Below are 15,715 nucleotides of genomic sequence, written 5' to 3' on the forward strand. Positions count from 1 at the left end.
TTCTTATTTTGCATTCATGATTTTGTTTCCGTGGCGAACTGTACAAAACTGCAATGAAGTATGTCCAGGAACTTGTGTCAATTGAAAATTCAAAAATGCATGAATCGTTTGAAGAAGGAAGGTTTCTTCTGTGTGCCCGGCGAGCGACTGGAAGGAAGCCCGGCTGACCGAGGCTGACACCGGTGCCGCCGACAGCCAGCAAGAGCGCCTCGCGTGTCCCGCCGCAATGAGCCCTGCGCGCCACTTTATCCGCGGCAGAAACGAGTAAGACGGCCGTCGGTAAAAGGGCCAGGCCCCAAAAGAACTCTGCGTGAAGGACAAACCGAACCACATAAATAAAGGTAGAATTATATTATTGCCAAGGGGGAAGGAGCGATCACTAGGGGGATTCAGTACACCGGAAATACCTCCGCCATACAACGTAATGAACGTTTGGTGACTGCGTGACAAAAAGAAACTGCTCTGATATCAAAGACCAGTTCGGAGACTTCGATACGACATCCGCGCATGCCATGCTTTTACTACCAAGGGTTGAAATTATACAGAAATGGGGACTTTCATAACTCTTTTTCCTTTCTTTCGAAAGTTCATTGTAGTTAACAGAATTATCAATCAAGAACCTAAAGACCAGATTATATGTTTGGGGCATTATTTACAATGCTAGTCATTGAACACGAAGTCGTTAAACACAGCAACTTTGAAGAATATTATCAGCGAAACATCCTTTATTACTCAAGACTCCCCTAGGATACGAACGTCCAAAATATAGTCAAGTTTATGGACACTATTGTTTTAGATTGTTTTAGTTTGCGGATTTCAGAATGTCCAATAAATCATGCTGAACCCATGGAATGACTTGAAATATTGGAAATACAAATCCGCAAAGGTGCGTACGAATATAATCACACGTAACAAAACACATTCCCAAGTGAAGCCCGTGTCTCCGGAAGCTTCATGTGTGTGCCAACAATTCTACATCCATGTATAGTGCTCAAGGAAGAATCACTGTTTCTACAATGTGATGTAATCGTTACTTAGTTCACCAGCAAATTACTCATTAGTACTATGGGTCTTGAGATTAATTTTATACTATGAAGCTTGCTGTGTGTAAACGTTTACTCTAGATCAGCTTCATCGGATAGTACAGAATGTTCTTCAACACATAACTTCTCACAAAAATGGCACTTAAGGCTCCCGCCTATCTGGGCACGCATACGGTGTGCAGATCTTCAGAAAAAACCCACGCGATTTAGAAACTGATCAGAGTGGTATCTGTTTACGAAAAGCATTAAAGAATACGCTACGGGCGTAGTTCGGTTTCCTTATTTCGTTTTGAAACAGTATTTTCAGAAGAGTGAAAATGGCTCAAACGTTTGTTTTCAGAATAATGTTTAGGCATGAAACATCCAGTAGAGATTCTTGAAATTACTCAAAGTACTTGCAATACACCTTTGTTATAATTTCTCTGCAATATAATATTATGGTTACCGCTCGAATATTATAGTTGCACTATGCACGACAAAAAAACTGCGCCCCAGTTCACAGCCTTGCGCTTACAGGCGAACCCGCGCTAGAAGTTACCAGCGAGAGTCGCTCTTATCATCCCGCCTCACTAACACAAATAAATTCCTGAATAAGCAAGTCGCTCAAAACAAAAATATCAGATTATATAAATCCTAGGACAGATAACTCTTCCAATATTGTCAATATTGTATATGTTTCCAATGCATCATGCATTTGCAAAATCCGCTTGACATATAATATTCCCAGATAAAGGTTTGATTTGATAACGTTTCACGTCGCGTCGCACGGTTATGCACAGAGACTCAAAGCGAAGTGACCTTCAATATTATAGTGGGCTCCTAACCACTTGGGAACCTCATCTTGCAGGGTTGCTTAGCTCTAACCCACCACGCTCGCCCCATAGGAGTGACGCGTTAGGGATAGAGATGAAAGCCACAATTACTACACGAACAGTTCCGAAGTTAACCGAGGTAAAAGGTTAGGTTAGGTTAGGTTCGGTCAGTGCAATAAATACTTAATAGCTTTTTATTTTTATCCCGGGAGGGTAGGGTAGGTTAGGTTAGGTTAGGTTAGGTTTTGTCATCGTAATTAAAATGATGGTTTGATTAGGTTACGTTAGCGTTACTTAAAATACTCCATGGCCGTAAAATATATAAATCCCTGCAATATGGTATTTTTTCACGAGCGATCGGCAAACTTCGGAGACTTTCGGAACTATTCGGGTGTGGCTCATCCTTATGAACTGTAGGCTTCCCGCGTGTTAGCGATCACGCCCACCTCGGACTTTGTGCCAGATGTAGTGTTTAAACATTAATACCTTACCTTATAGTTGGTTCGCGTTTCAATTAGCGGAACTCCTGTTTAAGATTTTCTTCCAGCTCCATGCGTATCCTTCTGTCGCATACAGAATCTACCATTGGAATAGCTCTATTGGCGTTCCATCATCGATCACGTGAATATTGTTGTAAATATGTCATTTTTATTATAAATAGTTTTTCTGATTGTAAGACAAAGTGTAACGTATTTCAATGCAAGAGCCAAGCAAAGCCAAGTGACGGAATTATTCCAGAAACAGTCCATTTATTCTGCGTTTACGGGCAGAGATTATTTGCAAAGCTGATTTTAAGGGACGTAAAAAAAGTTATTACTCTATTCTTAATTTATTCTTGCTGCAAGCTTGTATTGTTCCATTTCAAAACTTGACCGGTTGTAAACCGAATTATTACTTTTAGAGAAAGAATATATACCTACATATATATTTCAAAAAATTACTGACGCCAAGAAATGTTTTGTTAAACGCAGATACGCTATGTTTATATTTTTCACGTTGCCTTGATTAAAAATTAATATACAGAACCACATGCAAGTAAAGCATTAACACACTAGTTACGTTATGTGCGAATCAAACCAAGCTACTTTAGCACCACTGACTACTCTACAAAAGAAACAGTATATACTTACAGCTTCAGGAGCTTGTGGGACCTGGTGGACTCGACGGCGCCGTTAATGACGACTCGGTATCACGCCTGTCAAAAAATACACTATTATTAGTTACCGATTAGATGTTTACATTACTGATGATAATGATCATGATGATGAGTTGTGATGCATGGTAACACCACTGAGTTTACGTATTTTCCATTTACTTTTCACAAAATACATTCTAAAATTTAACGCTAAACAATTTTATATAATAATTATAAATATTTACGTTTAAACATTTGAATTATCTAGCGTCTCATTGACAGCAAGGTCATTAGACAAGGAGACTAATCTGGGATTTTGGGGAAGGATTAGGAAAATATACCATGGCCTCAAGTAAGGAACTACCCTGGAGAGAATTCAGAAAACCATAGAATACCTAAATCAGCCTGCCCGGGCCACTATTCGAAGGCCAATGTCTTATTATTGCGCCACCTCACTACGTGATTTGCTAAAATACCACATGTCATAGTTGTTACATTTTAGAGTGAGTTACTTTTGAACATAAAAATTTAGCTAAGTGTTTATCTATGCTAGCAAAAGTCATAATGGGTCGTTAGTATGTATGAAGTTCGGTTTGTTTTAATTTGAATGGGATACTCGCCTCAGATTTTTTTGATTTTTTAATTTTTTTTTAATTCATTGATATTTGCTTTTATGTCTGATGAAAACATTCGAAGGGAATTTTCCTAATTGAAGTAAGTCCACCGGTTACTTAGTTTGACTTGAAATTTCAGTTTTTAAGATGCAGATTTACGAAGTTTAGGAATGGTTCTTTCTCGGTGTATTTCAAGTAAAATGTCAAAATACCTGCATTCATAATTTTATCTTTCAAATGTGGATTACGATGTAGTTCATTAACGTTCACTGAATACGTCCAAACCAATAACGAAAAATGGATTTTATGTTGAAACATTTCTCATTAAATTTACAATCTTGAAAACGCGCAACAAAAACCGACCTTAGATCAGAGATCTTTATAGAGTGTTCGCACTGGGATGGAACCGGAAAGTAAGATAAGTCCGTCTCCTCAAAAAATAGTTTCCTTTTAAATGTTTTTACTTGGTTAAAAAAGGCAATGCACAAATTTGTTCTTAGGTAGCCCGCAGTCGTAAGTAATAACCTTCATATGTAAATGCCTACTAAACCCTACTAATATTATAAATGAAAAAGTGTTTTTGTCTGTTTGTCCTTTCACGCAGCTTCGAAGCAACGGATCAATGTGATTTTTTTTTTCTTATTTCGAAAGTTTATAGGCAAGAGAGTGTCATAGGCTACATTAAGTTATGAAATTCCATCCCTAAAGGATTTAAAAAGGGGTAAATTCAGTTTTATAATAGAAAATCATAGGAGGTAGGTCAAAGTCACACAAACAGTGAGTTTGTGTAATTTCTCTATGTCCGCCACACGGTAATATGGTAAGATATGGCCAGGAGGTGGTCATGTCAGCATGATTACATGCTAACTCCGTGAAGCCTTTTTTTCCCTTCAGCTATTTTTTGCACCATATTCATTAAACGGCCAAAACATTGGCTGAAGTGTAGTGTTTTCATTGTGGAAACAGTTTTAAATCACTTTTTTTATTATAAAAGTGACTGTTTTTAACGACGGAGATTCTAATTCATCTAACCATCGTCAGACGTCATCAAGCACCATTTCCGCAATGTTTTGGGCGTATACAATATGGCGATGGCGAGGTTAAAAAGTGACTTCACCTACGCCACATGCCGTCTCCTGGCAATTCATAACTCCATGGGTATGGCAACATCCTATTCTTCTCCTTGGCGAAACCCATGCACTTAGAGAGGCTCGCGACTGCTAGCGAACTAAAGGCGCTAATAACAGTTTAGTTTAGAACTTCGTTAATAGTCGGCGTTGCCTTGAATTTGTAACGCGCTTTGTTGGTACGTCCGTAATGACTTGCCTAGGGGTTACCTGCCTTCCCACAAAATGAAGCTGAAGATTAACGTCCCGATTTTGCTGATGCGTATAGTCTTGATGCTCCGAGGTTGTGCAATCAATGGACTATAAACTCAAAATTTCCCGTTTTTCAAGCGTATGTCCTACAGTATTGAAACTCGGTAGTGCTGTTCCTTATGTCATGACATGATTGGCCCGGGAAACGCCGGGTAAATAATAAATGTCAGTAAGGTAACATAGGTCGGTAAATGCATCTAGCTATGATGAAGATTGATTTAAGATTTTTTTTGGCCATACGCCATTGCTGGTTACACTGTATGTCATAAGAAACCTCAATAATTGACAAAAATTAATATAGAAAACATGAAAATGTAAACACACAGAAAACAAACAAAAATCAGCCAATTTCAAAAAATTAAAAATCTAAGACAGCACAGAAAATTACGTGGAGGGAATTAAGTCAAAACATGATCAAAGCACAGACGGACACAGTGGGCGAACAAAGACGAGAAAATAGGAACAACGACAGTACATACAGACAAAAACCACATTGGATAACACAGCGACAAACATACGAACCCAACAATGATACTTAACGGATAGTGACAGAGACGCAAAGGCGAACCCAGCGAGGTGACAAAAGCGATTTTCTGGGCCACCAAAACGACGACAGCACAGTCGAACACAGTAGGGTTCCTAAGACAACAATTGCGACAATTCGCTCTTTGAGATCTTTTCCCGTCTTCAGGCATTTCTTTAACTGTAGTTCGTTCCAAAAGGTTTTGCGGATAGAGCGTTTCCGTTTCTAACCTCACAAAGGCTATCAAGCAAGTACTACATTGCTGTAATTCATGGAGAATCTGTTTCACATGTTTCTTTAACATGTTGTTTCAACATTAAATGCTAGTTTACATTTTAATCTGTAAAGCCTCATTCACGCGACATGATACCAAGGAATAGATGATAACCGTCACAAAGGTGCCACCAAACGCCTTTCCTAAACGTAGTCCGCCTCGTGCTTGTGGTAGTTGTAAGAAAAATAATGATCGCCGACACATTGTCCGCACGCCGCAAAAAATAATCCGGCGCGCGGGCCGCGGGTTAAACATAATTTAGACGGCGTTGCACATGATTGGGTAAGCAGTTATTCTTGATGATGTGTAACATTTTAACTCTCGGTATACAGCATTTGGTGGGGGTAATTTCATGAATGCGACGGAAGTCAAGAAACGGAAATGTGTAACAACCACAGTACTGCCATCTGTGGCGGGTAGCGCGAAACAAAGTTTACAAAGACAAAGGGAAACTTATAGTATTAACTGTCTGATGAATTATAACAAGCTGGGTAGGTAGTATTTTAATCAAATTCATGTAAATTAGGTCCAAAGCCAGGGTTTGGTTTCTTTTCGAGTCTATTTCGCTTTTATCGGAGCCGTTTCATTATATATTTTCAAATTTCGTTCTTCAAATCGAATACAGATATCTGTAACTAACAAAAAAAACTTTAAAAAATGCAACATTTCAGTTAAGACACGTTAATTTTTTTTTGTAAATTTTAACAATATATAGGTATTGCCTTCTCTGTTTAACAGATATTCACAAAGTGTTATATAATGGGTGTAAAAAGTCACGCAAGCGTTCGTAATTATTGTTATAATTTGCGCGATTTTTTACATGATTCGCATAACTGTTAGTTAATATCTGCTAAAGATTTTGTGACAAAAAATTAAAGGGATGTAAGTATGGTGCTTAGGGTCGTTATTCCAGGAAGTTCAGGTAAGGTAACGAATGAGCACTGCCTTGTTGGGATACAACCGTAACCTAACTCGCGGACCGTATTCTAGAACGTGTCCAAACCGAATCCCAGCAAGGAAACCAATCGGCACCCGTTTTAATAAACGGTGCCCTGCGAGAGGCTAGAAACTGGTTTCAACGAATTCTAGCGGACGTTTCGCAACCATCGATACGATTGTTACGGCAAAAATCCTAGAGATAGCAGCACCATCGCATAAAAATAGAGTCACCGTCCTAATTTCAAGTACTTTTTAAGCTGCAATTATTTATTTTTATAACCACTAATGTGTACTAAATGTATTCCATGATAATTTCGTACACCAACACGCTTGGTACGTCCCCCGATGATCACGAAAGGGTCGGATATACGAGTTAATGTCGCCAGAACGCGGTTCCGCCGTCTGGACGATATCAAGGAAAAAGTGAGCTCTGCGCACGCGCGGGGATTTGGACAACAGATCGGAAACGGATCCCTTAAAAACAAGGGATGCACTAGTGAGACGGTTAGGGCACAGGCCCAGATGACAGCAGAGCCGAGAAAGCGGCGTGCGAGAGGGTGAAAGTGAGACGACAATCGCGGAGGAGGTAATGTATTCGAGGGGCCGGCCACAATGGCGAGCCGCGCTCTCACGACCCCGCCTGCCGTCTGGGGCTGCGCGTTGCGTCACGGCGCCTGCAGCGGCGCTGCACTCGCGGCGAGCGCTGGGCCGTGCAGCACTGGTGCTTTACATCAGTTTGCTCGACCAGTGCTCAGTTGCAAACACAGATATTAATGGGAAAAGTAAAATCATATTTTGACGTGACAACGTCTAATAAATCGATGAACGCCAGCTGCACGCACGAAAAGATGTCCCGTAACGCACATTGTCCCGCTACGCTGTGCCCCGTTACGCTCATTGTACGCTTGCGTCGCATCTATTCTCTCTCTTCCACTCGATTGGAACAACCATCGGTTTGACTTTTTCGAGGCACATTAAACTTGAAACACTCCCATTCGTTTCCTACTTTTCCTATCATCGTCCTATCCTTAACAGAATAACACAGATTGGAAGAAGTTAAATAGCAAACATGTATAAAAGTAATAGTTAAAATAATCTCTTCGTGAAAGTAATAAACCTATTTGAATTAATGAGTGCAATAAAAGTAAATTTATAAATTAAATTGTAGATTTCATTTCACTCCTTTTTTGTATCCATACAAAATAGTGATAATTCAATAAAAATTATTCAATTTTATTCATAAACGTACGCAATCATTTCATCAATGTTTTCTAATGACGTTGTCACGTTAAACTATCGTCCGTAAACCGACTTTACAGACAACCAATTTTTTATTATCTTTAACTTAATGTTCTGGTCAATACCTATTTCAATTTATTATTTCGTATCACAAAAAAAAAAAATACTGCTACGTATAATGACGCGATTCTACAGTAAGCATTCATAAAACTGATCTGAGGGTAATTTATCAGGAAAGAATACCAATATAACCTAAAATAAGTTAACAATCGTCGAAATTTAAGTTACTGGTTGAGTTAAAATATGTGATTTGAAAGAGTATTTTTTTCCCTTAGAATTTCACGGTGGAGGGCATTCATTGAAATTAAAAAACCGCCCAGTGTCCCGCAAAGTCTGGGACCACTACTGACTTTTTGTACGGAATGGATCTCGGTTGGCGAAACGTTACAACTGGTATGTCTTGGGGATGTATTCCACGTTTAGAGATGCGTCTTAAGGGCTCCGCCTACCTGGTCACACACACGGTGTGCAGAGCTTCAGGCAAAACAACGCGATTTCAAAACTACTCAAGATATCCGAGTGGGGCCTATTTACGAATAGCATTTAAGAGTTCGCTGAGGGCCGAAATGTACTTTTAATTTCGGATTAAGTTTTTAAACTGTATTTTTAGAAGCGTTAAAATGGCTAAAACGCGTGTTTTCAGAGTAATTTTTAGGCATAAAACAATCAGTACAGATTCTTGAAAGCACTTAAGGGACTTGCACAACACCTTTATCTTCATTTCTCCGGCATATAATGTTACGGTCACCGCTCAAATTTCACAGTTTTCCTGTGACGACGAGAAGACTGCGCGCCAGTTCAGAGCCTTGCGCTTAGAGGCTATACCGCTCTGGAAATACCAGCGAGCGTCGCGCTTATCATCCCGCCTCACTAACACACATACACCCCTGACGAGGCGGGCCCCTTAAGTATTATAAGTATAACGATATTTGTGCGGTAATGAATTAAATGCTGTTTCCGTAAATTTAAAAATTTAAATTTATAATATATGATAAAACTAGCAAGATAAGTTGCTGCATACAACCTGTTTGCATGATTCCGTACGAGTACTGAAAAAAAAAAACATCGTTTTTGAGTGTAGGTGCATATGTGTACGCGTGTGTGAGCGTGCGAATTTCTTTCTAGGTGACCCCGATAATATTTTAGTCACAGGTGTCTTATCACGCTAATGAAATAAAGAGTTGTGGCTAAAATTTAACTTCCTCCAAGTTTTGGCTGAACTTAAAGGTTTGAAAAGAAAAAAAATCAACGTCTTGTACAACTTAGTATTTTTTTAGCCAAACTTTTCGTCTGTGCTGTCGTTATTGTGTTACCAGAATACATGTTAAATTTTAATCACTGAGTTCGCATGTGCGTCACTGTATTATTTATGTGTTATCCAGATTATCTGTTTAGTATCGTCGTTGGGTTTCTCTGTCTGTGGATGTGTTGTCTAAAGTAGTAGTATGTCCGTTTTACTGGGGTTTTTCAACTGTCGTCGTTGTTAGCCCACTGTGTTCGTCTGTGCTGTGATATTATTGTGGCTAATTTCTTCCAATGAATTCTCTCTGCTGTCTTATACTTTTACATTTGACGTCGGCCTTATTTGACTTGTTTTATGTGTGTTTTTATATTCATCTTGTTCTGTTAAATCCTCAAGTCAATATTCCCCATTGCAAGAATCATTCAAAAAACGTGGCAAAAACTCAACCTTACACGGTCTAGCAGGTCAAGTTATTCACTTCATTTTCTTGTAATTACTACTAATTAAGTAAATTTCCTGTCAATTTATTCCGATATCTCTCTTGAATTTTGTTTTTAGGTTACACATTATCTCACCAGATATTTACTAGTCGTTAGTTTCAAGCTGTAAAACTTCACGCAAATGATTATAATTGTGAACATTTGCGTATTTTTTTTTACAGCTATTAGATAATTGTTGGTAAATATTAGGGATGGGCCAATCAAATCCTCCAATTCCATCAAATCTTTAGTATTCGAAATTTCGAACTTCGAGGAAAAATATTAAAATAAAAATATTAGAGGAAATAAAGTAAATTAAAAAATTCAACACTGATAAACTCTGACGTTTACTTGTTCAATTTTTTCTTCATACCTATCTTCTTTCCGTCCTCAAAATACTATACTTTTATCATGTAATATATGAATAAAATTACAATACTTTTACAAAGTGGTTTCGTATTATAATTGTAACGGGGTGGTTAAATATCAAACAATGAAACAACAACCTGATACACAAGAGCAGATGGTAACTTTCTTTGGGGGAAAAACGACGTAACTCATAAACAAAAAAGAATTAAATCATTATTAAGGTGGAGCTGCGAGAGGGTTTACGGCATTACTACTATTATTTCTGAGGGAACCATATAGTTCCCTCCCTGTACGGGGAGTTATAATAGAGGTTATAAGCATAAAAATAAATAAATAAAGTTAAATGGTTGAATATCAGAGTATCTTTTCCATGGTTAAAAAACATGTTTGAATGAAATACACAATATTATCTCGAAAAAATTATTTAATATATGCAAAAATAACCATAGCTACGTGTTGTACATTTGTAGTATTACAAACAATTGGTATCAAAAGGAATCTTTTGTAAAAGTACAGAAAAATATTTCCTGTGCAGGATTTATCAAACAGTAACAGCCATACGTATATTTTTATTGCCACTCAGTATATTACAGGTGTCCATAAAGTCCCGTTACCATTACATGATGTTACTACAACCAAACGGGAAGAGATAAACGGTTGTGGTTTTTACTGAAATGCTGGGGAAGGTCCATAGTTTTTGTGTGTACCAGCTTTTCTTTTGTTTCAGGAATGACGACACATTATGGCAACACCACATCAGAAAGCTCAGTGTGTGATGTGGTATGCGGAGACCCAGTCGCCGATCACAGTGCAAAGACGTTATCGGCGTCAATATGGAACTGCATCCCCTAGCAAGCCAAGCATCCTGAGATGGGTTAAAAACTTTACAGAGTCGGGTAGTGTTCATGACTTACCTCGTAGTGGACGACCTGGTGTTTCAGAAGAAACAATCGAACATGTTCGAACCACATTTGTTCGAAGCTCCCGCAAATCTGTTCGTCGTGCATCAAGGGAACAGCAAATGCCACGTTCAACAGGGCACAGTGTGCTTCATAAACATTTAAGCCTTTTCGCCTACAAAGACCAACTTACCCAGGCTCTGCAGCCAGATGACCCCCGTCGGCGTTATGACTTTACCTGCTACATGCTTAACGCACTTGATGAAGACAGGGGCTATCTTAAGAAAGTTCTTTTTTTCTGACGAATCAACCTTCCATGTAAGCGGCCACGTCAACCGCCACAATGTTAGAATATGGGGGTCAGAACACCCACACAAAATCCGTGAAATCATTCGTGACAGTCCAAAGGTCAATGTTTGGTGTGGACTCATGCACGACAGAGTGATCGGACCTTTTTTTTCTCTCAGAAAAAACCATAACGGGAGACACTTATCTGGACATGCTGCAATTGTTCGTTTTTCCTCAGATTGAGGAGTTGCGACCAAACATAATTTTCCAACAAGATGGGGCACCACCTCATTGGAGCCATAATGTTAGAAGTGCTCTTGATGAAATGTTTCCAAACAGATGGGTCGGCCGTGACGGACCAGTTGCATGGCCTCCTCGCTCTCCAGATGTAACACCGTTAGACTTTTTGTTTTGTGGGGTTACGTCAAATATTACGTGTACGCTACTCCAGTACCTAACAAAGGACACTGAAATTACGGATCACAGAACGTATCGAAAGCGCCAATGCTGCTATCCTTGGCCTTACGTGGGCGGAGATCGAGTATCGTCTGGACATCCTGAGGGCAACAAAAGGGGCTCACATTGAGATGGTGTGATTATAAAACAAACTTTGGGACGCGTGGAACATAATGGTGAAAACCGCCACCGTTCATTTCTTCCTGTTTGGTTGTAGTAACAGTACGTAATGGTAATGGGACTTTATGGACACCCTGTATTACAACTTGTTATAGATGCCACTGGTACTATATCAGGGTCCAAACTTTCTTTACCACAGCGACTCTACACCAGTCAAACCACTCAAAAGTTCAATTTAGTAAGATCGCGGCCGCAAAGCAATGGAAACAGAAAAATCTTTCCAACCGGAGAGTACTCCGCAAATGCGAATTTTGTCGCGCTGGTGTTGCAGTTGTGTGTAACGTGATTGTTTAGAATAACGATTGCCAAATTCACCCTTTTCGTAAGTAAGATTTTCTTAAAACTTATCCGAAGGCCAGACTAACACCAATTAATATTATTATATTTACATTTTTTTATCATACGTTCTGTACTGTTACCAATAGATAAGATACGCAACATGTTATGTAGTAACAAAAAATAAGTCTTTAAAAAGTATTAAAAATACCATGAAACAATTTGTAAATTAAATAAAAATAAATTATATTTGTTAATATTCTGTGGTTTTTGAAAACAGTCTGCTGACAACTCACGTAAAGTACTTATATGCAACAAAGACGGCTATCACACAACAGTTTACACGATGTTATATTTAATTGTATTGCAGTCATGCCATTGCGCTTCCAACACGGAGCAGCGATACAAGTGTCCGTGACCTGCAGGCTCGGCGCAGGTACCACGAGACGGCCAGCTGCCACCTGTGCCCAGCCTCCGAGCGAGCCCTGGGCGGCCCGCATCCCGTCTGAGGAGCGCCGGCGCCTACCCCCACCCCCGCGCCAGCCATCTCCATTCTCATCCGGCTGATTACCGGAAGCGTCTCTGGGCCGCGTTCCAAGACTTCGCCACACAAGCACTTCCTCCGCGCGGGCACACAAACACTCCTCCCAGCTCTGACTCACAGCCGCACAGCGCTAGCAACAAGTCAACTTACCTCTCTGGTTACATGCGTCTAGTTCAATCCAAGCGCCATTTTGAATCCTCTACACACGAGACAGTCATTATTAGCTTGATAAACCACGGGACGCAGCTTTGATCACTCGAGGAAGTCGACATTCGAGGTCTAACGTATGGTTGACGCCATCAACAGTCATCCCGCGGTTAATATATTACGTGAACATTTTTTTCTGAGCATTAGGCCTCACCATCTTTCAATTTCGAATATTTTGATAACGCTTGCAATAAAGCTTCCGTGAAAAAAAAATTCTGTTCCAAATGGCATAGGACTTAGCCTTGTCTACTCGTTGAAGACAACACTTGTGAACTGGTGTGATGATCATGATAGTTGTAGTCGTCTCCGCTTACAGACTAGAGCCTGTTAGTTAATATGTGGTTGCAATAAGGTATATAAGGTTTGGGAGGTATAATTTATGACTTTCCATGCCAAAAATTCTGATAAATAGTAGTTAAAAATGATAAAATTTTAATTTTAGAAAAATTATGGAAAAATCCAAGATGGCGGGGAATAACCCCCCCCCCCCCAACCGGGCCGTCTTAATGCTGGTGCCTGTTAAATGAGACCAGTCTAAAGTTACCAAAACAAATTTCTAGAAAGGTATTATTTTTTGCCTTTACAAGCAAATAATTTGGATGAATATTTATAAACAAGAATAAAATAAAATCGATGAATCAAAGAGGAGGAAAGGGGGCCCACCTAGTCATAGGTGTATCTGTGTTTATGAGGCGGGATGATAAGTGCGGCACTCGCTGGTCCTTCAAGCGCGGTATCGCCTCTAGGCGCAAGAATGTGGACTGGCGCGCAGATTTCTCTCGTGCATAGGGAAACTACGAGATTTGAGCGATAACCATAACGTTATATAGCGGAGAAATAAATATGAATGTCTAATGCAAGTTGTACGGGATGTTTCATGCTTCAAAATTACTATGAAAATAGCGTTTTAGCCATGTCCAATTTTTTTTTTCAAAATAGTTTTAAAAAACCCCTTTTGGCACAACCTACAGGCTTCTTCCTGAAACGTTCCGAAAATTTCTATAAAATTCTGGAACATTTTAAGAACTTAATGTCCATAACATCCTTATTTATGCGATCCAATATTCCAAAATGATCTATTAAACATTTTATCATATGTCATGCAGCGAAAATGTTTCGAATGTTTATAACTCAATGCATACACCATTGAATAACTTAGAACGAATTTGATATTATGCCTACTATGGTAGTTATGCATTTTTCAGCCTTCAAATACTATTTTTCATTCCTTGTACAAATACGTTGTCGTATAAAAATTTGCTTTGTACCAAGGCTTTAGATAATATTAAGATGGTTTATTATAAATTTGGACGAATTTGATAGTAAGGAGGTTTTTTCAACCCCTATCTTTACGTGAATAGTTCGTTTCATAAAAAATTGTTTCAGCCACAGGTTTTACATAATGTTAAGAATTTTTACAATAAATTAAAACTCATATTTTAATCATGTGGGATTTATTCACTGAGCTGGATTTTTTAAGACTTAGGTTGGTGTTCTTCGTGTGCTCCTGATTATTCTTGGCAATATTTTGTTGGTCTTCTTTTGTTCCTGGTTATTCCTAGCACAACAAACTCTGCGTGTATTTTTTTTCTTCGTAATGAGACAATCAATTGTATTCAGAGTTTGTTTGATTGCTGAATTCCTGTTACCGAATTAGAGTCTGGAAATGTGAAATTAAAAAAGCATGTTACGTATGCCTGTTTTTGTGATAGCCTGATAATTCATTACAAGTAAAAGCCACTAATATTCACACAAAAATTAAATATACAAAACCTGCAAGGTTAAAGTAAACCTTTTTGAGAGAAGCATACATTGTGTTAATGATATATTTTTATTATTTTTATTTTTACAGTAAGTACATTAATAGCCACATCTTATGTCCAGAGGCTTGAAGGTGTATGGATGGCTTGCAAACTAAGTAATTATCATTACAAACATGTCCGAGGATGGATTCAAACCCGCGACCCAAGAATTAGAGCAAAGAAACGCTGACAATACGATATTATCAACACCGACAAAAAAAAAATATTCAGAAAAAAAAATCATTACTAAACAAAATACAATGGCGAATTTGTTGATGAACTCCCTGTGGCCACCGTCGACAGATGTACTGCCGGAACCATTGTGACCTCAGTGCATGGGAAGAAAACACACACGTGTGGGAAACGCAGCTCTGATAATTACACTATCACGTAAGGAGTCGGGACTAAACATAAGCCTATGACGAGGACCCTCTGTCGGCCTAGTCACGTGAGCTCCCCTCCCCCCCACGTCATCGCCACGCCAACTTCATTTTACAAGGCACTCTGGGAGCGTGTTTGAAATAAGGTGGAGGCATACCTCTTTCTCTCTCAACATTGAATCCCTTTCACTATCCTTCAACCTTGTTTCCGCTGGCGAACATTCCACACATACGAAAGAAACTGGGACGTCTCTTTAGACACGAGAGTAAAAAATTTAAAAATATCAAACTTTTAGGAATAATTTCTTGCTAATACCTTAGTTAGTTTTATATTTCTAAGAATAAAAATTCTTCACAGAATTAACACACAAAAAAATCTACTCATTAAAAACTACTTCAATTCTAAGACTTTTACGTCTGGCAAATTAAAACTTTAAATTGCATGCCCTTTACATTTTAAATATCAAACTGTTAAATTTATTTTCTGAAATTGCTGATTAGTTTGAAAATAAAAATTGTTGGCACATTGTTGTGATTAATACACAACAGTTTTGCTGTCACTTAAAATTTTTGC

At 38.8% G+C, this 15,715-nt stretch overlaps 1 long non-coding RNA gene across 3 annotated transcripts in view; it reads right to left on the minus strand.

The window, feature by feature from the left end:
• LOC134527986 (uncharacterized) overlaps nucleotides 1-15,715 on the minus strand; it is a 286,580-nt gene that overhangs the window by 94,064 nt on the left and 176,801 nt on the right. For all 3 annotated transcript variants that reach the window (XR_010074331.1, XR_010074330.1, XR_010074329.1), the window contains one exon: nucleotides 2,986-3,050. This is a non-coding gene — a long non-coding RNA (uncharacterized LOC134527986). The remainder of the gene's footprint in view (nucleotides 1-2,985; nucleotides 3,051-15,715) is intronic.

Source organism: Bacillus rossius, chromosome 1 (genome assembly GCF_032445375.1).
Source record: "Bacillus rossius redtenbacheri isolate Brsri chromosome 1, Brsri_v3, whole genome shotgun sequence".
NCBI classification, from domain to species: Eukaryota; Metazoa; Arthropoda; class Insecta; order Phasmatodea; family Bacillidae; genus Bacillus; species Bacillus rossius.